The 26,620-nt window shown below is 42.5% G+C and overlaps 1 protein-coding gene and 1 long non-coding RNA gene across 7 annotated transcripts in view; one reads left to right on the top strand and one right to left on the bottom strand.

The window, feature by feature from the left end:
* The window catches only part of LOC128832548 (uncharacterized), a 419,194-nt gene that overhangs the window by 113,355 nt on the left and 279,219 nt on the right, over window positions 1-26,620 (top strand). The gene's annotated exons all lie outside the window — the stretch shown is intronic.
* The window catches only part of LOC128832547 (uncharacterized), a 98,297-nt gene that overhangs the window by 69,466 nt on the left and 2,211 nt on the right, over window positions 1-26,620 (bottom strand). Inside the window, exon 1 of one of the 4 annotated variants that reach the window (XR_008443998.1) lies at window positions 11,563-12,099. The exons of 1 other annotated variant lie outside the window; for it this stretch is intronic. The gene's annotated coding sequence lies outside the window, so the exon portion shown is untranslated. Of the gene's footprint in view, window positions 1-8,237; window positions 12,100-16,368; window positions 18,777-26,620 lie in introns of those variants that run through there. 2 more of the 4 variants (XR_008443999.1, XR_008443997.1) reach the window with 2 other exon arrangements.

Below are 26,620 nucleotides of genomic sequence, written 5' to 3'. Positions count from 1 at the left end.
TGGACGCAAATGGAGCTTTGTGATTGGTTGTCATACCTGTGCAATAGTGCCTATTCAATGTATAAAGGAGACAATTTCCCTCCTATTTATTGCTGAATTATATTTCAGATTAGCCATGAGAAACTCGAGACCTGGAACTGCAATGTGATTTTTGGTGCTGCTTGGGTGGTTTAAGTAACTCAGCTTTTGGCCTTGTGGCTATAAATACCTCTCAAGGATATAATTGCCAAAACATGCACTGCCTGTTGGGTCTCATTGCTTAGGAGCATGATCCAGCACAAACCCCAGAAGGCCACAGAAGCTGGCACCTTAGAAGGCCAACCTACTCAGCAGAAAGGATAACTTGTCACTCATATTCCAAAACAAATGTTTTAAAACCCAGCTCTGTGGTAGCAGGGAGTTGTAGAGTTACCCTAGGGCAAGGAGACTAAGCATTCATACGAATGAGTTTCCTTGCTCCCGCACTTCATAACTCCCAGCAGTCTCACAGCCTGCCGGAATTACTTCCAGCTCAGACAAGAGTAGGGTGTTGGACAGGCATTGGGCTTGGCCTACCAGACAGGTTTAAAATAAACAAAACTTTTTAGAAGTGAAGTGGGGGTCATGGCTTCCTTGACTCACAGACTGCTAGAATTCAGCAGAGAGGATGAGCCAGTCTAATCTTCTCCTGATTATCCCTTTCTTATTTTTTTTCCCATATACAGGGATAGTTTTGGGGCTGCATGGCCCTTCCTGTTCTGTTTAACACAGCTCCTTTCTGGAGCTCATTCAGAGAGAACGTGATACTATTGGGCTGCAATGCAGCTCTTTCAAAATTCTTCCCTGGCTGACAGACTCCTAGTCCGAAGGGGGAAGAGCTCATCCCCAGTGAAGAGATGCTGTGTAGCATTTCATTTTGAGCACATCTATCCTTGTTTGCCGTTGTCCCTGCCTACACGCTGAACAGAAAACTTTAAGGCAGTTCTTATTCTTATTCAGCTCTTCAAAGCTCTGGGCCTTCTCTAGGTTAAGCTGGTGAAGTGAGTCATCATAGGTGGGTTGAGAGTGGGATGTGACATTCACGTAAGTCCTTCCTCTTTGAAAAAATGATTTGAAGTTTATTGACTGTTCTGATGGCTCATATGGGAGCTCATAGTACATTGCAGGACTCTCAATTAGAGAAGGTTTGGGTCACTTGCTCCTTTAAATGTGCTGAGGCTAGGTAGAAGGCAGAGGGACAAGCTGTTTCTTTGGAAACGAGGACGTTGCTATTAAAATATGTCTGCACTAGAATGAGGGGATGGGACTAGAACTTTAGTGAGTGCAAGAGGGTGAAAAGCCTCAATAAAAAGTCCTTGACCCTACTAGGACCGTGCATGTGTGGTTTGTTTGTGTGTGTGTGTGTGTGGTTTTTTTTTTTTTTTTTTTTTTGAGTGAGTCAGTCACTAGAGGAGGAGGAAAAGTTCTGCTGTTACATTCTGCTGTGCAGGAATGGATGATGGAGAGATGGTATATGTTGTGCAGGGGCATGCACATGAATTAAAATTTCACTGCTTTTGGAGGGGCATATTCTGTGCCCCCGCCATGACCCCAGGGCCCGAGGAGCTCGTTCTCCCCTCTGCAGCCCTGGGGCTGGAGGAACTGTCAGCTCCCACTATGGCCAGAGGAGTTTTGTGCCCCTGTCGATGATTGGGGGGGGATTGGGCCCGTGCCCCTGCTTGCTCCCCCTTGTGCACACCCCCGATGATGCACATGTTTGGGAGTAGAGAAAGTGAGTTGGCCAGTTTGATTAGGCTACAGTGAAATAAGAGTAATCATGTATGTATATGAATGTAAGGAGCTGGGTTGTTTCTTGCCAGACACTTCATAAAATTGAAAAACAGAACAAATTTTCTGTGGCAGGATATAACTAGGCTGTAAACTTTGGCAGGATTTTAACATTTTAATACAGTTTGAAACTCTGACAATATTTATATTCAACTGTGAATCTGAAGTTGGAATAAATGAGAAGTAACATTTTTTATATTCTTCCCGATGCTAATGTGAGGTAACTTTAAGTTTTTTGTTTGTCCAGTATAGCTTCAAAGCAAGAAATTTGGGAATCTAGAGGAGCCAAACAAAGATAAATAATGAGCCAATTTTCCAAACTGGCAGTGACATACTAGGATTTGGAAGAAGTACGCTTGTAAGCTTCCTTTATTATTATAACCTCTTGAACAGAATAATTCAGTCCAAATAGCTATAAATGCTTTCCAGTGGAGAAGTTTATGACCCTAGTTTCTGACTGAAATGCTCACAATGTAATAAAAGTGTGTGAAGGAGCTAAATGGAGAAGACGCTGGTGGGCTAAAGCTTGGTGTAGATCAGGAACTTTGAGTTAGAAATGTTGTATGTTTGGGAGCTTCTGTCCTTTGCAAATACTTACTAGTGGATTCAAGTGGCTAAATTCACTTTGGAAACTGGTTTAACAGAACCCTCTCAGATCTTTAATAGAGGGCTGCTAAGGAAAAATAAAATTCTAGTAGATCCCTAACAGTTACATGATGCCTTTCTATAGAGACCATACTCTTCTGAAGCTAACAGAGCAGCACAGTAAAATACTTGTCTATAGTGTATGCTGACGCTGTTTATAATAAGATATCTGTTCTAGGGAAAGATGAACAAGATCAGAGTATAGAAGAACTGGCCCAGATGCCTCAACGGCAGCTCATATAAAGATCCCCTTCTTCCTCAGTACGATCCTTCAGTAGGTGCCTGGTAATCTCCCATAGCGTTAGAGCAAACAGTTGTTATTCATTGGCAGCTGGGCAACACACAAGGATTTTTTTAATGAAGGGGGCAGGTATCATGTGGATCTGGCTAGGGGTCCTGTCTGAGGGCTGAGAGTTCAGAGAAATGGAGCCACCATTTTCTTTCTCTGTATGTACCTCAACTGCCTATCCACATCTCTTTTCTCAGTCCAGAGCTTCAGCCTGTGCCAATCAATGTAGCTCCTTTTTACACCAGGTGTGGCTCCTGCTTTTGCTTTCTACTCCTGCAAGTAAAAAGTGATCTTATTTTACTATTCATGTTTCATGTGATGATGGATTTTGAATTATGTTGAGGTAAACTAAATTATAGCTAGAATATGTAACAATAGCTATAGTTAAGGTTTCTTAAGTGTTTGCATTTTAATTTTTTTTCATTTGCTTGTAACTTTTTGAAACTTTTATCATTTAAGTTTTCCAGGCCTGGCCTCTGCTGAAAGTGATTTTTTTGGAAAGTATTGAGTGAATAGGGTTTAGGCTTTATTTTATTTTATTATATTTTTTTACTAAGAGAAGAGGGGGAATATACTTCTCTAATTATTATTTTTTTTTGTAAAAATCTTCTGACATTTGAACCACCCAGGTGCTATATTGGCTGAGGGAATAAAGGTGAAATTTGGCAGAAGTGTCTTTTGGTGTCTTAATGAAAAATTGGGACAGAACATTCTAGTGCTATTGTTTTAATAAATCTCAACCTTAACTCTGGCCCCCTGTTCATATGTATTATGATACAGTGCATTTATCCTATCACATACTACTATTTTTCCATGATCCACGAATCATTCAGTACATGTATTGAATGGTGTGCAGTGACTGAGGCAGGGCTATTGGGGATCCATTTTTCATTGGCTGCTTCTACCATAGCAAAATTTGAACTTAGAGAAATTCTGTAGTCGAGCATCTCCACTGGTGTAATATGTAATGTAAACAGAGTGCAGACATTTTTACCTGAAGCCCACAGCACAGCAGAGCCCAAAGGCAAGAAATAAGATCTACTAACAGAGCTGATTGTTTTTCCTAAAATGTTTTAAATGATTTCCCCCAATTCCATTGTAAAGTCCCATCCTTCCAGCTTGAGGAGGATTGAAGGAATTTCCTTTAGAACCTGCCATAATCCTTCTTTTGATCAATTTGAAGTACTGCCCCTTCCTCCAGGGCCTGAGAACATTGTGTCAACAGCACTCCAACCCCGAGAGCCTGGGAGAATGAGACAGAGGCTGAGAATTGAACCCAGGCCTGTATATCAGTGCAGAATACTTGCCTCTAAGCAAATGGCACAGCATTCTTTATTTTTAATTTCCCTTTAGCCTTATTTTTGCTTTCTCCTTGTGTATCTCCTTCTTGCACATCTTTGTCATACCCTGTCATTATTTGTTTGATCCTCTTTTCTCTTTCCACCTTCAATGAGATGACCTTTGGATTACTTTGAGGATGACTCATCATGTGCCAGGAACGGAGAATTGCCATTAAAGTTAATAGTGCTTCCTGGGGACCACATTTGTAGTAATAAGACTTGCAACAAGGCATAAGCAATTTTAATTTGCAATACAATATTTTAATTGTCTGAAGAGATGACTGTTAAAATATAGTATGGCAAATTAAATTCACTTGTGAACTGTTGCAGATTTTCTTTCCCAAAAAAATGGCCCTTGGGAAGGCCTATTTTCTTTAATGCTGAATCACTGCTACTGGCTCAATCAGTTTAGTCAGAAGAATTGTTTTTGGCAGTGCTGAAGGTGGCTCTGAGTTACATGTCTTCTAGATAGTCCAAGTAGTCTTCTGTCTGCTTTGGCAGGTTATTGTCTGAAGCACAGACAGGTGAATGTGTTGAACCCTGCAGCAGTTGGTTCCTGAAATTCTTCAGTTTGCAGCTTATACCGAAGTACCTAAAGAAAGGGATCTTTCTGGCCTGAAAGCCTGTATTATAAATTGCTGCTTGTCCCAGTTGAAGGTATTTCATTATCTATCTTGTGTAGAGTTTCCTGGGGATTAATTATGGTACAAAGACTCTTGCAGCCCAACCTCAGATGATAGGTGATGTGGAAGGGCTGGCTGCATTGTTAAGTAGTCACAAAGAGCCTTGAGCTTCAGGAACCCATTCTAGGGGAAGGTCCTTCATTTCGTGTCTCGCCCAGAAGACCTCACACTACCAGTGCTTAATACACAAAATGGTGGCATGTGATTCTCTCTCTCCCCCCCTCCCAAGTTTGGACGTGGGGTGGAGGGAGGGGGGACTTGCCATCTAAACCACTTCACCTGGCAAATTTATCCATGCATGTCTAATGCGCCTCAACTGAAACAGCAGGAAAAATGCACCACTGTTAAAGGCACGTAGTCGGTTTGAAAATCACACTTCTCTGAAATTTGTTACCTACTATTGTTACAAGAAACACTTAGGATCGTGGGCAGCTGGTGACCCGGCCGTTGCTGGAGGCTAGACCCCGGCCCCTCCCCCTTGTGCCCACAGCCCTGCCCCTCCCCATCTGCCCCCCTTCTGCACCTCCCTCCTGCAGGAGACCAGAGCACCTCCACCGCGGCCCCCGGCCCCAGCGCCGGGTGGCCAGCTATGCAGAATGCTCTGAGAACCACAGGAGGGGGCCTGGCCTGGGAGCGGAGCATGGGCGGGACCACGCTAGGCTGTTTGGGAAGGCAAAGCCTACCCTTGCCTCAGATACCTGCCACTAGGGTGACCAGACAGCAAGTGTGAAAAATCAGGACAGGGGGTGGGGGGTAATAGGAGCCTATATAAGAAAAAGACCACAAAATTGGGACTGTCCCTATAACATCGGGACATCTGGTCACCCTATCTGCCACCCATGTTTAGGATGTTATAACTGAAAGAGATTAGGAATTTTTTCTCTATTGTTTGTTCTGTGAATTTGATAGCACTCTGTGGGTAAAATCAATTAAACTTTGTTCCTACAAACACTTACACACATGCTGAACTTTAAGCACATGACTAGTCCCATTGAAGCCAAAACTATAAAACAAAGTTACAGAAACTAATAGCACTGCTGTTGTGTTTAAAGTTCAAGATGCTCACGTTTGTAGGACTGGGGCCCTAGTCATTTTCCCCGTCCTCTGTGTGTTTTTCACACAGCATCAGGAGAGAGACACTCATTTTGAAAATAGGAAAATGTGATTGTAAATCCACAAAAATGGGTGGGGTGGGGTAGGAATAGTGATCAGGGGCAGGTTTAGTACCTGAAATTACTTTCAACTTTTTTCAGTTGTCAAGATTTCAGGCTGACTGCCCCATTAATAGGTACAGTTCTCATGAAAATATCCAGGTTAGTGGCATATAGTCACTGAACCCATTCTGGATCAGAAAAGTCACAAATATACCATTAAAATAGAACTTTTGGTCCAAATGATTCTAAAGTAACACTCTTCAGTAATTACAGTATAGGACCATAGTAGTCTCGATGATTTGAGACTGTACAAAACTTCTGATCTCTAACGACTCCATTGGCTATACAATACAGTTTGATGCATTTTTTTAAATCTAGGACAAAAATAATTAACAAATTATTTTTCTAAATGTTTAATTTTTTCCCGGGCTAGTATAGATCCCGTTACCCTTGCATGCATCCCTCTAATAATACGGACTAGTGTGCTTTGAAGGCAGACTCACATTCTACTGTGTTCCCTCTCCTTTTGGTATATGGTAGCTTGGAGAAATCAGTCAAGGAAATGCTAACTGAACTGCATTTGTAGGTATAAAAAAAGAAATTACTGAAACATATTCAGGAATACCAAACTACAATTATGTTGAACTGTAACCAATAAAAATCTCTCTAAAACCATAAGCTAGATTTCTCTATGCTCTGTGTCTTGAGAATTGAACAAGTTGTTCCTTTGAAGTCTCTGCAATCAGCCTTGCAGCCTGACTTGCTATTCACTCCCTTAGAGCAGTGGTCCCCAATGCGGTGCCCGCGGGCGACATGGTGCCCGCCGGGGCATTTATGTGCGCCTGCCTATTGCCTAGCAGGGGAGAGAAGCCGCGGCACCGCGCCTGACAGGGGCAGAGAATTCAGGCTGCGGGCGCGGTGTTCTCTGTTCCCAGCAGCTGCGGGGGCTGCCTAGTGCCCTGCAGGGGAGAGAAGCCGCGACCCCCACGCCTGCCGGGGACAGAGAACTCTGGGGCTGCAGGCACCGCTGTTCTCTGTCTCTGGCAGGCACGGGGCTCGCCTAGTGCCCAGCAGGGGAGAGAAGCCGGGGCCCCGCACCTGCTGGGGACAGAGTACTCCGGGGCTTCTCTCTGGCTTCTCTCTTCTCTCTGCAGTCATATATTATGTAATATTAAATATGATTTTTGTATTATTTAATGTACAAATACAAAATAAGCCTTGAAAAATTGTTGGCGCCCGCCACGCTCTTCTGAAAACATGAATGTGCTACTGGCCACAAAAAGGTTGGGGACCACTGCCTTAGAGGAACAACTGAGCCAAGTTGTTAAGCTAAACTTGGAATCTTTCTGTGCACTCATTGGTTGAGCATCTAACTTCAGATCTACCCCAAGCAAGCTTGCCACCCAGAATTTCTTAGTTGACTCCCCTTTTTAGGGAAAATTCTAGAATCTGCATTCTATGAGCTTCCTTGACAACTGACATGTGACCCACATAAAATTGCCTGGCATGGGCCTAATATACCTCAGACTTGCACCAGTATTTTTATTAGGCCTGTCAATTAATCGCAGTTAATGCCTGCAATTAACGGAGAGCAAAATTAACACATTTAACATGTTAATCTCATACCTCTGGGTGGGGAGGGAGGCTGAACCTGCAGCTCCACAGGCAGCCAGGAGATGGGGGGTGGCGTGGGGGGCACTGAAGCCGGGAGCCCAGAGCTCCGTGGGCGACAGGTAGGGTTGCCAACCCTCCAGGATTGGGCTGGACTCTCTAGGAATTAAAAATTAATGTTTAATTAAAGATTTTGTCACCTGAAGAAACCTCCAGGAATACATCCAACCAAAATTGACAACCCTAGTGGCTGGAGGAGCCAGGGCGGAGGGGACTGGAGCCCCGAGCCTCCTATGGCTGAAGATAGGGGGTCACAATTTTTTTAAGTCCGAATGGGATCACCAGCACAAAAAGTTTGAGAAACACGACCATAGAGAACAGGGGCCTGGCAAGATCAGCCTCCCTGCACCAGTCTCTCCTCCCCCGCTGCATCCTCCCTTGCAAACAAAGGCTCACTCAACTGAAGGGGGTTATGTAAAAATAAGAATTCTACTTTTGTAAGTTCAACTTTCATGATCTAGATTGCACTACAGTACTTCTATGAGATAAATTGAAAAATACTATTTCTTCTGTTTATCTTTACAGTGCAAATATTTGTTATAAAAATAATATAAAGTGAGCACTGTGTATTTTGTGGTGTAATTGAAATAAATATATTTGAAAATATAGAAAACATCCAAAATATTTAAATAAATGGTATTCTGTTTAATTGTCATTTTAATCAGACTGTTAATCACAATTAATTTTTTTAATCTCTTGACAGCCTTAATTTTTATTTCTACTCTTACAGCAGGGCTTGCTTGTCCTAATACATACAAATGATTCACAATAAGATCAGCTTTTGTTAGTTCCTGTTGCAATGCTTGCTATTGTAAATGCTATGAGAACATGAGAATCAAGGCTAGGGTTGTCAGTGCTGTATTTCAAAAATAAGGGACTGTTTTCTTAGTACCCTCTCCCCACTCCTCCTCCTGATATTTATTTATTTTTTTAATAAGCGGTACTCGTCTACATTCAGCAGGGGTATTACTTCCTGCTTTTTCCAGCATTAAGCAACTCCCAATCTTGTTGTACAGAGATTAAAAAAAATAAGGACATCCCTTGTAATAAGGGACTTCTGGCAACTGTACAATCAACATATTGGTAGTTTTGTGTAAATCAAAGTTGGCAGAATCTCTTTGGAGAGGCCAAATTCTCCTTTTTTGTAGTATCCATCTTGAGTTTTTAGTGTGTCACTAGAGTCCGTGTTTGAACTGAGAATTATATCTCTGCCTTTCAGTGTCTGAGTGCACAATTCTTAAAATATAATGTAGGTCAAGATTTTCAAAGGTAGGCCCCTAAGTCCATCTTAGGTACCAAACTAAGTGGCCTGATTTTCAGAAGTGCTGAGCTCCCAGCAGCTCCCACCGGAATTTTGAAAATCTTCACCTCATCGTCTAAATTTTGCTCTCAGAGCATGTGTGCATGCATGCACTTGTGCACTCAAACAGCATTAAAGTTTAAACCTAGTCATTTTGTTAGCTGTAAAATGATCTCCCATTTATTAAGATACCTTAGCAATAGGCACTCAGAGCAAATAATCACTGTAGTTTTATTATTGCAGATACGCATAATTATTGCTACTATATGTAGCAATTTTTACATTACTTGTCACAGAACTAGTCAAGCGATCCCTCTTGGCCACTCCCCAAACCAATGGATCCTATGTGGTTTAAGCCTCTGGAGTCTGAACAGAGTCCAGGCATGGCAGCACACACTCAGGGAGCAGACCCTCTGTCCAGCAGCACTCCCTCAGAGCTGAGACCATGTGGTCAAACTGCACAGCACTTGAGACCAGTGCTGGCCCCTCAGACTTCTCCCATATCTTAAACACATCCTCTCCCAGAACTCCAGCCATGTGGGTTTTCTGGGTCCACAGGTTAATCGTTCAAGAGCATGAGATAGGTGTAGCATGTAAAATACAGGCAGACTTGGCACAGGATTCTAAATCACCGTTGTTCTTTACTCAATAGATAAAGCACAGAGTGCAGCTGAGGTAGAAAACAACCTCCCTTCTCAAGGCTGTGCCCCTCACTCTAGCTCTCTCTTCCCTTGGTAGTCCTTGGGGGGACAGTCAGAGTTCAAGTGTGGAGGATTCCCTCTGCCTCATCAGATTCCTACCACATCTACCCTCTGCTTGAGCTCGTAGAAGTGGCTGAAGATCCCAAACAGAGTAGCTCTTGCCCTTTTTATAACCTTCCAATCTCCTTTGCCAGGAGACTCTGTTAAACCTCCTCAAGAGATCAGACCCCTACTATGTAACTTCATGGGAAGACGACCTCTCCCCCAACAAACCAGTTTTCCTAAGCAGGAGCTGGCATATTCTATAGGATGTTTTGTATTTGTAAAGAGGACTGTCCTGATTTAATGATATTGTTTTCAGCCCTTTATCACTACTGCTTGAAATCGCAGTCCAACATGGAGGTAAAGAGACAACAGAGAAGGCAACTAGCTCTCACATTCAAATTGGAGTTTGCAGTCTGATAAAGATACATACAGAGTTCATGATCTTAAACAGCATTCATAAGTTGTATAGAGTCTCTTTTTTCTTTTTTCTTTTTTTTTTTGTTATCCAAAACTTAACTATAAGAACAAGTATTCTGCCATTCAGAATGGACCTTTATGCTAGGACAATTCAATAAACAAAGATCTTTCTGACTTGGTATATTTCAGAACTGGAGTCACCCTTTAGCTTTGTAGGTCAAGTTTAAATTGAGATTGCTCTTCTCCACTCAGATCCTAGTAGACGTCTCCTAGTTGTTTTTATTATTGGAAGTCTCAGATTTTAGGTTTTGTGATGATGACTGCATTAGAAATGCATAGATAGATAGATAGATTAAACCCATGAAATACACATTACAAAATCTATTTAAACTCCCTCTCCATTTTTGCGTCCATCACCCCTATCTTACCTGTATGTTATATTTGTCAATAAAAGCAACACCAAACAGAAAAGTGATCTAAAACCAGACTCCCACAGACTAAACTTATCGCTGACTGAAAGCCACTGCTGTTCTGTTCAGGAAAAAATTAGAATGCCGCATTTTGTGTGTCCAGATAATTATGTGAACCCATCATGGAGCCAAGTGACCTTTTCCCCCCTCTAGATAAGTAAGTATAGTCATAGTCATCCCATTTTCTCTGCAACAAAAACACATCAGCTTTTAACCCCCCCCAAATGTCACCTCTTACCGATGAGCATTACTAAGAAAATGGTGACCCACAAATGGCATGTTAATTGGGTCAATTACCAAACCCTAATTATTGCTGAAAAGGCTTGGAAATTAGTTAGCATTATTGCATTATATTACTATGCCAGTAAGGGTGGCCCTTTCCTTTACTGTTGGAATCAAGGCAGGGGAAACCAGCATTGCAGGTGCCGGTGTGATATTTCTGGACTTCAGTTACAGTTGCTGACAGATCTTTGTGGTTTATAGAATGACTCCCTACCCCAATCCAAAATTAAACATTAAAGGATTATTATGCTGGTTTAGATCCCTATAGCTGACACAATTTCAAATCCTTTTTTATTAATTACTATGTATTTTTTTGCAAACAGAAATATCTGTGAAGAAGCAGAGGAAGATTAGTTTATTTGAGAAGATCCAGCAAGGCACTATTACAAAAACAAAAAAGGAAAAAAAATATACTGTTACATATGATATGGACTGATAAGGAAAGCAGAGGCCACAGTGCGTGCACCAGTACTGATTAGTGTTGTGCTTCACTGATATGGGGAGTGACCTGAATTGGAAAACATTTGGATTTTCCATGAAAAATAATATCCAGTCTTTTAAAACGAATAGAAAGAGTCTGTACTTTATAGACTGGAATCTAATGCAGAGGTGAGCTAGTTACAAGGCAGAACCAGGAAAATCTATGGTCATGGGCAGGCTCATATTTGCTTTCCAGATAAAGCAAAGCCAAGTGGGAGTGTTTGTTTTGTCTCTGGGGGTTTGCACTGCCATTGTTGGATGGAAGGGATGCCTACTTACCTCACAGTGGTAGTTCTGCATAATGGCAGTCCCACATTTCCATTGCATTCAGTGCAAAGAGAACAAATGTGATAATTCTGTCATGAGAAGGTATCCGTGAGTAAGAAATTTCAGTGTGGGATAGGATGTGGAATTCAATCTTGCTGGATGGACCACCCTGGGATAGACAGATTGCAGTCAGTTGAAACAATGTTGGTGGCAATGCTGACTCTCTGCTCTGTTTGTAAATTCAGATATGCCTGAGATTAGGCCTGTTTCAAGCTGTCTCTTTCATGGCCATACCCATTCCTCTGATCCCAATCATTAAGAGATTAGGTTTCTTGAAATATCAGCATTGTCGGCCCCCGGGCTGAAGCAAACCACTTAGCCTACAGATACAGGAATTCTTGAATAGCTTTTCAGTGCTAAAAATATGCTGTTTCTAAGATGTACAATTTATACTGCAGAATAGCCTTTCACCTGCAGAGTGCTGGTAAATGCTTTTTTGTACTGTGGTCAAGGGCATGCACCGATAAGTTGGTAAAAAAGGAACCTTGACAGTAGGTGTGTTTCCCCCCCCCCCCCCCCGTCCCAGTCAGTGAATACAATACAATTAGGAATATGCATCACAGAATTATAGTGCAGATTTCTCAGGCTTTCAGTAATGAACTGATTTGTTCGTTCTTTTGGCAGGACTGAAGATTGAGACATTTCTATTTTTTCATCTAGGCTTTTGTTGTAGTTGTTTATGGCTTCACTTTTTGCAGTAAGAATACTGTTGTGTTTCCCATTTCTAAGGTTGCTGTCACTCACCAGGCAAGACAAGGAGCAGATAGGTGATTTTCTAGATCCTGAAGAAACCTGAATGTGATTTGAATACAAAGAACACTTGTCCAATGCTTACTACGCCATGATACATTAAAAATACCTGATGCCTGGGGGGGGGTGTGTGGAGGGAAAGGGGAGGAGGAAGAGGGAAAGGGAGATCTCTTGTAGGGTGTGATTTGATGATGTTGACACTGCACCTTTCTGAAAGGAGTACTTGTGTAAATAACACACACACTGGCACCCACGAGGTGAGATTAGTGATGTTGTAGTAAATGGGGTTGGGCCAATGGTCTGGGTAGAAATGGAAACAAGCTGGGCCATCTGCTTTTGTTTGCTGGACCCAAAGATTGCTAATTTGGATTTGCAAGCTTTGAGGCCCAATTCCTGGACCGTGGGAGAGGACTGGCATGCCAGATGTCTCTTCATGCAGCTGGTCTAGGGCTCCTTGTTAATGAAGCTTGGGTTTAGGTTCACCACTTTTTATGGCCAAAAAAGAATCTAGATCCAAACATTTTTGCATCCAAGTGACAAATATTCATAACTAATCCTTCCTACGGGCCAACAAAATTTGTGCAACTGATTTCTGTTGCATAGAAACAACGTCTAGTAGTTTTTTTTCCAAATTGTACAGTCTATTTGCTAATGTATGTCTGGTTACACTTGTGTGTGTGGGGTTGTAATACGTTGCTGGTTTTTAATGAAGAACAGTAATATGAACAAATACTTGTCTTTTTTGTAGATCTAGCTCATGAGCAAAATTCTAACGTACTCTAAATGTGAATAAACACACGTTTTTGTTTTATCTTCAGGATCTATACTAATCTAAAAGAGAGCATAAGAATATTCTCTACTCTGAGGAAATTATAACCTAAGCCAGTGTATACCTGTCTCTTTTGAATCTTGTTTGAATGCTTCTGAGGGTTCCTCTGTAAATAAAGGTAGAAAGTGTATAAAGATAATTATCCTTTTTTTTTTCCCCTGGTGTTTTTATTTTCACCTTTTTATTTTAGTTTTTCTGGGACTGGTCAGTAAAAATTGTAGGCCTGAGCTCTCCTTGTACACCCATTTGAATTTGAAGCAACTCTATTAGCTTCATTGTAATTACTCCAGATTTGAACGTTTGCAACTGATGGCATGTCTACATACATGAGCACCTACTCCACTGCAAACTGGTGTGTAACTCTACAGCGTGGACCCTGTTGCTGCAAACTCAAAGTTCGCTAGTGCACTTCAATGTACTGCGATTTCAAACAGCTGAACGTCAAAGCTTGCAGTGGAACGTTAAGTGTACATCAGCAGGATCCACACAGACAGATAGCGTGTGGCGTGCTGTAGATTTATTTACATGCCAGCTTGCTGCTCAGTAAGTGCTCATGTAAACTGCGGCCCGTAGTCCTGCAAAATTATGGTGAAGATTAAAGAGAAAAGGATTAGATAAATTTGCCTGCTGCTAAAATATCTCAATCTTTCAATACGTGAGAATTTACTGTTGAAAAAATTTCCTTTTCAGCTGTAGATTCTCCAGCATAATTTAGTTTAATAAGTTTTAAGGCAGCTGTGATTGCCTTCCTTTCCCTGCAGCTGTTCACTTTTTCTTTACAGGAGAGTTATAATTGGACTGGCTGAAGCAGTTGGTCTAGACATTGTTAGTTTAATTCAAGGGAAATCTGAACACTGATCTTTCAGTTTAACCATAGACATATGCATGTATGTATTTGATAGAAGCATTTATAAGGTGCTCTCATGTGGTATCCTGTATATAACAAAATAAGAAAACAAGATTGGTTTTGCAGAGAGATTGCGCCAAACACAATTATCTAAAATTCCAGCTCCATAAATAGTTTGCTTCCTGCTGTTCTTGGAGGCCACTCAGCAGCTGAACCAAGCACTGTATGAACCAGATCAAAGCAGTTTACATTTTTGCACTTTAAAAAACACTATTTAATTTTACAAGTAGACTGAAAGTTAAGCAGGCACTAGAACTAATTATTTCCAAACCTTATAGTCTAATCTGAATCCTTAAATCAAGGAATAATTTTTTATCAGTTCTCTGAACCATCTCATAAATTAGGAGGATATGCCTTTGCACATTATTGTTAGGGGCCATTGATGTGAGTTGTCTCTGGGCTTGATTATAATAAGGACTTTGTCAGTCTTCAAATGTTTACTTTGCATGTGTGTGCATGCACATGGAAAAAAAATCACAAAACAACCAAGCTAACTCAGGGGAAAAATGAGGATAAAATTTAGTAAATGTGGTGTTAACACTATTGCCATGCTTACTTAAGATTATGTATTGGTGTATGTGTATAATACAATGGCCTGAATATCATGACAATGTAAATTAATAATCAGCAGGAGAGTTACTCCTAATTTGCAGTGCTGTAATTGAGATCTGACTCTGTGTGTGTGTGTGTGTGTGTGTGTGTGTTAGGGTTGCCAACTTTATAATTGCACAAAACTGAACACCCTTGCCCCGCCTCTTGTTCAAGGCCCTACTCCCTCCATCCCCCCCCCCCGTTGCTTGCTCTCCCCCACTCTCACTCGCTTTAATTGGGCTGGGGCAGAGGGTTGGGGTGTGGGAGAGGGTGAAGGCTCTGACTTGGGGTGCGGGCTCCGGGGTGGGGCCAGAAATGAGGGGTTCAGGGTGCGGGAGGGGGCTCTGAGCTGGAAGCAAGGGGTTTGGAGTGCGGGAGCAGAATCAGGGCTGGGGCAGGGGGTTGGGGTGTGGGCAGGGGTCTGGCATGGGGCAGATGAGGGGTTTGGGGTGTGGGAGGGGGCTCAGGGCTGGCGTGCAGGCTGTGGGAGGGAGTTAGAGTATGGGAGGGGGTTTGTGACCTGGGTTCAGGTGTGGGGAGGGGATGAGGGGTGCGGGCTTACCTCAGCCCTGCTGCACTGCCGACCGGGAGCTGCCTAAGGCAGGCTCCCTGTGGCTCCCAGAAGCAGCTGTCTTGTCCGGCTCCCAGGTGCAAGGGCGGCTAGATGGTTCTGCATGGTGGGTGCCCACAGGCGCTGCCCCCGCAGCTCCCATTGTCCACGGTTCCTGGCCAATGAGAGCTGTGGAGCCGGCGCTCGGGACGGGGGCAGTGCGTGCAGCTTCCCTGACTGCCCCTATGCCTAGGGGCTGCAGAGACTTGCCAGCTGCTTCCAAGAGCCGGGGCAGGCCTTAACCACGCTGTACTGCTGACCGGACTTGTACCAGTCAGGTCAGCTGTGTGTGTGTGTGTGTGTGTGTGTGTGTGTGTGTGTGTATTGACAATATATAAAATAATACACTTCAGAAGAATTTGTATGCCTCTGGCACTTTGCCAGTAACACCCAAATAATTTGAAACTACATTGGCCTTAAAAACTTCTCCATAGAGTATTGATTGTTCAAGTGTATAATGGATACTTTCAACTGGAACGTGAAAGTATATATCACGATTAAAACACAGACCAGTAGATGAGCCAAATTTGGTGGAAGTGCCTGAGATAAATGGCTGCTATAGCTATTGGTATAAACTTAGCACTAGCCAAAATTATTTTCAAGGGCCCTAATTACATCTCTTTTAATTTAGGATGTAAAATGCAGGATACTTTTTTATATATACATTTAATTTATGGTTAATCTACTGATTGCAATATCTTTCCAGTAGGAACAATGTAGTTAGGGCAGGATAATTGGAAACTTCCTCTTAGATTTTGCAGCCATGCTATCCACAATTATATGTTTAAATATACACGCTGCACTACAAATATACATATAAGTGTTAGTGGTTGTACATAAAAAGTCTGATTTAGAAGCTATTTTATAGAATCTACATTAACACTCTATACAGTGCAACAGAGGGTCCTGCGTCTGACGAAGTGGGCATTCACCCACGAAAGCTTATGCTCCAATACATCTGTTAGTCTTAAAGGTGCCACAGGATCCTCTGTTGCTTTTTACAGATCCAGACTAACTCGGCTACCCCTCTGATACTTGACTCTATACAATAATTCACTCATTTTAGATGTGTAAACGAGCAATCAAGGCTTAATATTTTTCCACACAAATTTTTCAATATTTTTTCTGAAACACACACAAAATATTTAAGTAGCTTGTTACTAGAAATGCTATATAGTAGGGTCAGCAATACGTAAGGAGGGAGATTTGAGCTACTCAAATGCTTTTGAAGGTAGTGTGCAACAAGCAAAATAAGGAAAAGAAACTTTGTGAACAATGCACACTATGGGTCTGATTCTCCATTGTCTTGCATCTCATACAGTAAGTTATACCTGTGCAAAGTGAATGCAGAGCAGGTATAAAATTCTACCAAATCAAAATGCAAGGTGCAGTAGAGGATATAGCTGTTTATAAAAAGCACACAAGAGTAGAGTTTGGAAAATTAAAGACACTATATAGATCAGCAGGTTCAAATTATATGGATCCCAGAGTTTTTAGAAAATTTAGCTAATGATTTTACCATACCATTGACCACTATATCTAAAAAGTTGTGGAATACTGGGCACTACTAAAGGATTGTGAGGGGAAAAAAGCAAATCTGGTCCTAATCTTAATAAAAATCTGACAATTTTCTGTTTCTCAATTTGAATCACTAATATTAAAAGACAAAAAATCTTGTCTGAATATAGATAATAGAATGATGAGCAATAAACAACATAGATGTTATAAGGACCACATCATGCCAGACAAACTGGTTTGCCATTTTGATGGAATTACAAAATAGCTGAATGGAATTCAGTCAATGTAATAACTTGGTTTTTGTAAAGTATTTGATATTTTGTCTCATGAAATCTTATCCATATTGGTTTGTATATGAGAACTGGCACATTGGTTTAAATTTAAAAACTGGCAGTGGGAGCAGCAACAAAAGTAATAGATAAGAGCAGCATATTGAGCTAGGGAAAAGTGTCCGGGTGGGTACTACAAGGATTATTGTTAAACTTGGTCTTATTTATGGTTTATTCATGTAGAAAAGAGATTACCCATTTTTTGTGCCCAACTAAATATTTTCCATGTAATTATCTGTTTTCATGTGTACACTGTAGTAAATACATCATATTGACAATATCAGAAGTTTAAATCTGCTGAGAATGAACATGAGATTTTTCATAAAAGTAGAGATTTTTTTCTCATCTTCTAGATCAAACCAGACGAGCATTGGAAAGAAATTGTTTCCACACTGAATTTCATGCATTCCAGTTGCAAAGTCTGGCAAACTATTGAAAGACTGAGCAGAGAAGCTAGTCTGAGCAAAAGGAAATACATAGTCACGGTAAATTCCATTGCATCCCAGCTGGTGGCCAATGGCAGAGCTCCTAATGGAGACAAAGTTTTCAGACAGGCAGTTAAAAGGATGGATGCTGAGAGATAGCAGGGTCTGAGTGTAGACACGAACCTGATGGCTACTTTCGCTGATCAAGAGCTCAACCTGGCTATGTATCAACTGCAGCTCCGTGTTTAGATAACATGTCTATACATCAGCAAGGCTCCTGGTCTGGATAACATCCACAATGAGTTTGTCTCTCACTTCAGACACATCACCAAAAGCTGGCTGCTTTGATTTCTGAATTGTTCTATCCAGGACTGCAATATCCCAAAAGCTTGATGCAGAGAAAATGTGCTAGCTTTTGATAGACCCAAACAGCTACCAAATGATTGCTCTGCTCTGTTACCAATAAGTAAGGCTGCGAGTCTGTCATGGAGGTCATGGATTCCGTGACTTTCTGGGACCTCCATGGCTTCTGCAGCGGCCGGTGTCTCGGGCCTCCTCCTCCTCCAGCAGCAGCAGCGGTCTTGGGCCGCCGCCTCCCCTAGCAACATCGGGGTTCTCTGGCCGCTATGTTTCCCCTGCCCCCCGCAGGATCGGTGGTCCTGGGTTGCATACCGCCGCCCGCCACCACCACCCCCAGCAGCAGAGGGCCCGGGCCGCACGCCACCATGCCCCGCCACCCCCTAGCACCTGTGGTGCCTCCCGGGCTGCCCCATTCCAGAGCACCCAAGATTTAGTTAGGGGTATATAGTACAAGTCATGGACAGGTCACAGGCCATGAGTTTTTGTTTACTGACCATGACCTGTCCATGACTTTTACTAAAAATACCCATGACTAAAATGTAAACTTACCGATAAGCTATGCAAAGACTAATCCTGATGGGGATTAATGATGTTGTTGAAACTTCCAGTGCCTCATGTTCAGGCTGGATGCAGGGGACAATGCACCCAAAATCAACTATATCCTCTGACTCAGGGCATAGAAGATGCATTTGAATCAGGAAAGAAAGTTGGTGCAGTTCTTATTGACCTGATGGCAGCCTACAACACTGCCAACATGCTGCAAGTTATTCCTTGTAGGCCGATGGTGCAGTTCATCCAAGTGGGTTCCCCCAGTGCTGTACATATTCATAACATATTCATAAATGATCTGGAAAAAGGGGTAAATAGGGAGGTGTCAAAGTTTGCAGACAATACAAAATTGTTCAAGATCGTTAAGTCCACAGCAGATTACGAAGCGTTACAAAAGGATCTCACAAAATTGTGTACCTGGCCACTACAATGGCAGATGAAATTCAATGTTGATAAATGCAAGTGATGCACATTGGAAAACATAATCCCAACTCTACATACAAAATGATTAGGTAGATTCTTGGAGGATAGGTCCATCGATGGCTATTAGACCAGATGATCAGGGACACAACACCGTGCACTGGGTGTCCCTAAACCTCTGCGTGTCAGAAGCTGGGACTGGGCGACAGGGGATGGATCACTCGATATTGCCCTGTTCTGTTAATTCCCTCTGAAGCATCTGGCACTAGCCATTGTTGGAAGACAGGATACTGGGCTAGATGGACCGTTGGTCTGATCCAGTATGGCCATTCTTAAATTCTTAAGAAATTATTAGCAACCAAAGCTTCATTCCTCAAAGATAGAAAATCAATCATTTTAAACATCTCCATAATGGCCTTCCCAAGGGTCAATGTTACTCCCCTTTAGTTCACTATATGCGCATATGACAGTCCTGAAATGCGGGCTGGGAAGTCTGCATATGCTGATAATTTCTGTGTTGCTGACACTGAAATTGACTAACTTCCACAGGATCTAAAGGAATCTTAGACAAGACACAGATATTTTGACACCGATACTTCCAGGAATGGAGATGAATTCTCATACCAAGACAATGGCACCTACTTTCCATCTAAACAATTGTCTTGCCTTCTCGATACAGGTCCAAGGATGGCTATTGCTATTCCATCCAGCTGTCACATACTTGGGGTAAAATTCAACCATAGTCTGACATAGTGGCCTCGCGTGGAAAATGAAAGTTTCTACCTGGACTCCCTTGATATGAAAACTGTTGGGAACCCCTGAGAGGCAGACTCTTCAGGCCTTGATACATCTGTATTGGCCCTGGTGTGTTGCTTCAGCTGAATACTGCTCTCGGGGTGCAGCCATCCTACTCAGCCTGTTGATACAGAGCTGAATTTGGCCATTCGTAATATTAGTGGCGGCTTGAGCTATACTCCAACCTATGGTCTGTATGTGCTAGCGTGCGTAGCTCCGCCAGACCTTTCACGAGATGCCATTGCTGTTAAGTCTGCCTGGAGAACTGTGATAGGTGAAAGCAACCTGTTACATCTTCAGTTGACTTATGCCCCCTTCTCAGACAGGGAACAATATACTGTGCCAGCTTGAAGGCTTGCTTGTATTCAGGGAAGAATGAGGGTGACGGGCAGGGGGGTGTTGCCTGCAGGCGAGAGCGGTGTGTGGAGCCTCCTCTCCCTCCCTTTCCCCCCACCTAGGGCCAGGACCTGCTGGTTGCTTTCGGGGTGCGCACAGCACGGTGCCAGGACATGCAAGCAGCCTGCCTTAGCCCCGCTGTGCTGCTCACCAGGAGCTGCCCAAGGTAAGCCCACACCCCAACCCCCTTCCCTAGCCCTGAGCCCCCCACAAATCTGGAGCAACCTTCTCCACCCCAAAGCCCTCATGCCCGGCCATGCACCCCAACTCCCTGCCCTGGCCCGGAGCCCCCTCCCACACCTGAACCCCTCATTTCTGGCCCCATCCTGGAGCCCACACCCCCGGTTAAAGTCCGCACCCCTGCCCCAGCCCAGTGAAAGGGAGTGAGGGTCAGGGAGAGCGAGCCACAAAGGGAGGGGGGAATGTAGTGGACTGGGGGCGGGGCCTCGGGGGAAGAGGCGGGTCTGGGTGTTCAGTTTTGTGCGACTAGAAAGTTAGCAACCCTAGGAAGAATCCCACTCCTGTGGACTGGGGTGTGACATCATGGCTAATTCTTCAACACCCCTTTCCTATGGCAGCTGCTGCACGCTTGTATGAGAGCACTGCTGGCCCTTTACCATACATCAGTGCCACCAGTGAGCCGAAAATCACATCGTAACAGAGTGGAAGTATTAGTGGGGAAAGAGTCTAATGCACTAAGTAAATTCGGAGCCTACCCTGCACCCACCTCCTTTTTCACTTGGATCAGGCTCAACAGGCTACTCTCTGGCATGACCAGATTGTCACAGCCATGTACTGGTGTGGTCTGGTTTCCGTCTCACGCTGTGACTGGTGCAGCATTGCAGATGTTAACTCATGGAACAGTGCCCAACCCAACATTTGGAGGGCTGTCTACAGTGCCTAGTACAGAGGCCGTTCTCTGGTTATGGAACCTGGGCTTTGAGCTGAGACATCTGCATATGAGAGAGAGGCTGGGATAAATCACAGTGTTCCTCACTCTGCTCTGCAGGGATTATATTCTGATGGCTAGAGTGGGGATTTGTGGAGGGGAGTGGCTGCATCAGCTATTCCACTTGTCCCACGTAAGGGGGAGTGGAGGAGGAATATAGCAGCCATGGAAACTAAAGCAGCCTCTGGGGAGGATTTCTTTTACACCCCAGATTTTGAATTCAACTCCTTAGTGCTTTGAGGCCTGATCCTGCACCGTTAAAATGAGAGCTTTAACTTGATTTCAATAGATGCAGGATTAAGCTCTTGAGGAGAGTTTGGCCTGTTTTGTGGGTATAAATTAGTTGAAAATATTATCCTTTGTCTTTAAAGTCATCTGTTCGTTTTATTGCTAAGCCCAAGTTTTACTAATGGAAAGCCAGGACTGCATTGGAAGAGTGAACTTTATTTCATTTGCTTTCATGAATCACGAGCAAAACTACCAGCTAAATTCTGATACCAGTGATCTACTCTCAAAGATCTTTTTGTTACGGCAGAGTCTGGCAAGTGCCACTTGGAGTATTACCAACCTCAAGTATTAAAACATCCTAAAACAGGCCCCCCAAAATCATGATTGATTTAAAAACCAAGAGATTTAAAAAAAATAATAAATGTGAGGTCTTTTTATTTCCCTTTTTATGTTTGAGATTTTAGGACTTACTTTTTCCAGGTTTTCTCCACAGCCATGAGAGCTAACACTTATTTTTTTTAATAAAAGCTGAGAGTCTAATGTAAACATATTACATGACCCCTAGAGTTGGGACTTTAAGAAAAACACTAAATAACATGAGACTCATAATAAAATCATGAGAGTTGGCAACATTGCTCCATGACGGATTTAATGGTAAAACATTTCTTTCTTAATGTGGCATTAAAAATGGAAGTTGACCAGATCAGATACTGAACATAGACCTTTATTTTTTTGCTGTGAATGTAGTGAAATTTTACATACACTCTGTTTTTAGTAACTCATAGAGATTCGGCGTATTGGAGGTTTGTTCCATTTTGGGAAAAGTGTTTTGGGAATATGAGGTGGCCAGTGATGATGGAGAACGGAATTAGAATCATTTAGCAACTGCAACTCTCTTAAATCCTTGATTTAAAACCAAAGAACTCCTAAAAGCAGCCTGTCCCAGCAGCAATGAAAGGGGTGGGGGAAGCAACAGCTATCCCAGGCTGTCACTGGCCTTTTCTTCCTCTGATACACAAATCCAGAGCAAATCCAATTCAACCAAAAGTTGTACTAGTACTAAAGCATATTAAGGCCATAAGGCTGTGAAGCTTACTGCATAAGTCAATATGAGAATCCCATGAGAGCTCAGGCATCCCTGTCAATTCAAACCCTTCTTGCCCATAAGGAAGGCTGATGCCTAATTTGTGGGAAAACTGAGCATTACCTCAACTCCTGACCTCTGCGGGAATGATATTCCCTGTTAATGCTACCCCTTTGAGATAAATTTAATAGTTGCTACTGGGATCAGCCTCCTGAAGTTGTAAGCCCGTGAATTTAACATAATTCAAGTGCATCGCAAAATGAAGATTATTGTCCAATAGGCTGAGTCCATGCAATGCAAATCTGTACAAAATTTAGATGTATCCTCCCCTTGGCTGTTAAACTGTGACTCCCTGACCTGACAGCACAGAACCCTATGCAGGTAGTGACAGTAAATTGACACTGTGTAGCCAATAAGCGAAAGGAGAGGGGACATTGGGATTTTGCAGTGACAGGTGGAGCTGGAAGAGACCAGCTTCTGCCCTGTGCCACCTTTTTTGGGCATCTGGCCAGTCTTTGTGCCTGTCAGAAGCTCTGGGATGGACCAGAGCTGCAACTCTCCTAAGGGACCAGCAGAAGCCATGCTGCTGCTTTGGAGCTATGACCTCCCTGCAGGCTCCCACCCAACAATCCGGAGCCAGTGGTGATGGTCATCTCCCCTTAAGGTGCTAGATATGGAGTTTGGTTAAGGACTTTGTGTGTGTTTCATGCAAAGGTTGAGAGGTTATGAATTGTGTGTGGTAGAAAATACTTGATATTTCTCCTTCCACTGAGTTAACCATACCTGCCCTGTGTATGTGTATTGTCATCTTTCTCCTGCCCACTTGTTCAGAATGGGATAGAAGGTGCTTTTTCATAATGTTTTGCTTTCAAATAACTTAAAGCTAAGTAACCTGAAGTGTTTAGATGACATTCTGTTTGCTCTTTGCTTCAAGTGTAAATGTTGCAGAATGATTGCCTCCCTATAAACACCATTTTAATGCCCTTTAGTCTCCTCTTTCCAATAAAAAAGTATTCCACCCACCTACAATGCATCATCCAGTCCCACACTCCAAAGAAAATGCTCAAATGCTCCTTAGAGTTGGGATTGTGTGGGGGAGGTGGTGGTGGGGTATGTGTGTGGAGAGTGACACACTGAGTACTGGCAGGGCTATGAAGAATGATGAGCATTGTCATCCATTGCACTCTATGGTCATTTCCAGGTAAGGTTCAAATTGGAGCCATATTACTTTTAGTCATGGAGTCTCCTCATGTAGTTTTTTCCCCCTCAATCACCTCCTATCATGGGTTTTTACCATAGAAGAGGGTGATATGGCCCAAGATCTGACATTGTTTCCAAACAAGCTGTGTTTAGCTAAATCTATTTAAATACACCAATAGTAAGTTACAAAACAATCCCCCTCAAACATAATGTTATCTGTATTGCAGTAGTGTGTAGGGCAGTGGTCCCCAAACTTTTTTGTTCCCACCCCCGCCCCCCATTTCTGGTCCCCCAGCCCACCCGGGAGCGGGGCTGCAGTAGGAGCCGGAGCCAGAGCTGTAGCTGGAAGTGGGGCCATTGTCGGGGCCGGGGTCAGGAATGGAGCTGGTGGCAGAGCAGGGCTGGATGGCACACTCTCCCTCCCCCTGTAGGGGTGGCCCAGACTGCACTGAGTTCCCCCTCTCCTCCCGACTGTTTCTCCATGCCCCTCCAGGGTGTGTGTGCGCCCCACAGTTTGGGGACCACTCGTGTAGGCATATGGTAAAAACACAGTCCCTGACCAAAAGAGTTTCACATTCCAATTGTCAGGTGCAGGAGTCCACTGGCTGACTTACTGAACTGTTTTTGGTGGTATGCTATGAATTTGCTGCATGTTTCCTCATTTAAGATTATTATTGGATTTTTTTGGAACTTAAAAATTATTTGTTATTGCCTCCATGTTTCAGTGGGTCATATTTAGAAAAGATTCATACTGGTGCACGAATACAGGAAGAAGCAGCTGTTATTGTGCTTGATCCCATTTTAGTGAAGAATCCATAAAGCGCAACCTGCTGTGACATTGGAATATTCTGTGGGAGTTCATTTTTGTATTGTGTTATGGTTTCATCTTGATTTATCTTGCTCTGCATCCTGTGATGTTATAACTTATTATATAGAGATACCAAACAGGGTTTTCTAGAAAAAGAGCAGATAATTGGTTTTACTTTGTTAATTTCTTTTTGGAGCTAGGCTGTAATCTAGTAAAATTCTCAATATTTTGATGTAATATTTTAATAATATTAAAATGTTTTGTGGTAAAAATGAGAACAGTTTCAAAATTCCAGATAAATAGTAGAACACTAATTGGTCAGAACATTTTTTTTTTATATGTGAGTGTCTTGTGGTACTCTATCTCAAATTTCTACAGCTGCCTGTGCTGAAGACGGCTTGTTGATATTAATGATCTTCTGCAATATGGAATGTAAACAGAGCAATTAGCAATAAAAATATTCTAACTGCATAATATCAAAAATAGCCAATGTCCAATGATAGGAATATGAAAAGGTTTCTACGCAGAAACCTTTGTGGTAATGTCACTGTGTGCCGGTGTTTTACTTTGATGTTTCTATATTTTGTGTGACTTATTTAACCCATGTTGGTGCTGAAATTTTAATTTGCAGGTCTCAGCGGTGAAAGGCTACTCCTTTAATCTACTGCTGCAGTTATACTTCATCTCTTGTTTCTGCTTAATATCACACTTTGCTGATCCTGTCCCATTTCCTCTGCATCTGATACTGCCATACACAAAACAGAGCAAGGTGGCCTCAGCTTCAGCTCTCAGTGTTGCTAGAGGGTTATGAATAATAAAAAAAAAAAAAAAAAAAAAAGAGAGAGAAAGGGAAGTTCTGGATCTGAACTACGCTGAGGGTGATCAGATGTAGGTTTAGCTGGGAATTTTTCTAATTTTTTTTCCCCTCTTGAAAACACAGATTTGTCAAAACTGAAATCTTTTATGGAAAACGTTTCTGTTTTGACAAACTTCTGCAAAACACAGGTAGGGTTTGATGGAACAGTGGCAAGGGTTCTCAGTGTCTCGGTTCCAGGTTCTGCAGCAGGGAGCACCAGTGAAGTCTGGCTTTCACGGCTTCTAGGCTTCCCACTTTTTGTCTGGAGACTCCTCAGGTAACTTCTGGAGTCGGGGCAGCCAGCTGTTCTGTTTCTTTTTGGAAAATCAAACCGAAATATATCAATATTTTGGAAACAATTTTGGGGGGGAATTTCTTTTTTGCAGGAACTTCTGAAATAAAAGCTTTCATTTTGTATTGGCCAGTTTTGACCAGCACTACTCAGATGTGGTGTTGATGGGGGCTGGTCTAGAATTCAGATTCAGTTTTCAGGTTTTGGCCTAGCTCTAATTACTACTATCTTTGTTTGTCTTGGACAGAATAACTGTGAGTAACAGCATGGTTAGCCTGGTTCTTGATATCACGTTTCCTTCTGTGCATTATTAGTTTACTTCAGTGGTGCCCAACCTTATTACACAGTAGGGCCACATAAACCTAAGCACAACCTTGTGTGGGCCAAACAAATTCTACCTATTTTAATAAGATTTAAAGTCACCTGTATTGATTTATATTTTAAGTTCAGCTTCTTTCATACATACTTAGATAGGTTGTTTCTATGTACAGCATTGTCTACTACTCGTGTAAACTAAAATGATGTAAACATGATGACAAAATGCTAATGAATCAGCCGTTAGTATATTGTGTTGAAGCAGGCTGTGGGCCTTATGAAACATTCTGGTGGGCTGTGTGCGGTCTGTCGGTGGGGCACCCCGGTCATGAGTTGAGTCATGTTGTGATTGTTGCAATGTGACTCAGTGTCGCATTGTGAGCTTGCAGTGCCTTTGGAGTTCACTAGTTGCTCTGTAAGCTTGTAGGATTTAAGAAAAATTGTTAATGGTCATAACTGTCCTGCACATTTTGGGAATCATGAAAACGCAAGCATTCTGGTTTTAGTATTTATTTACATGGTGGTGATTATTTTTTGAAGGCTTGAGAATGGCTTTCCTACACATGTTCTCTTCCTCCCATTCACTGAAAATAATCTTAAATGGAACTGATATTAGGGATGAGGGAACAGCTTTGACTCAAGAAAGGTCTGAGCCAGACCTTTTCACATTCCTTGATTTGAAGCTGAACAGACTTGAGGTTTTAAAAAGCTTTTTTCACTTCTCCTGTGCATTTTTTTGCATTTTCTAGTTCCTATTGGAAGTAAAAGTACTACATGTTTTGATCTCAGTCTGTTCTCT

Source organism: Malaclemys terrapin, chromosome 2, assembly GCF_027887155.1.
Source record: "Malaclemys terrapin pileata isolate rMalTer1 chromosome 2, rMalTer1.hap1, whole genome shotgun sequence".
Classification (NCBI taxonomy): Eukaryota; Metazoa; Chordata; order Testudines; family Emydidae; genus Malaclemys; species Malaclemys terrapin.
Note: the sequence above shows the minus strand (reverse complement) of the source record. Positions and strands in the feature narration are given on the sequence as shown.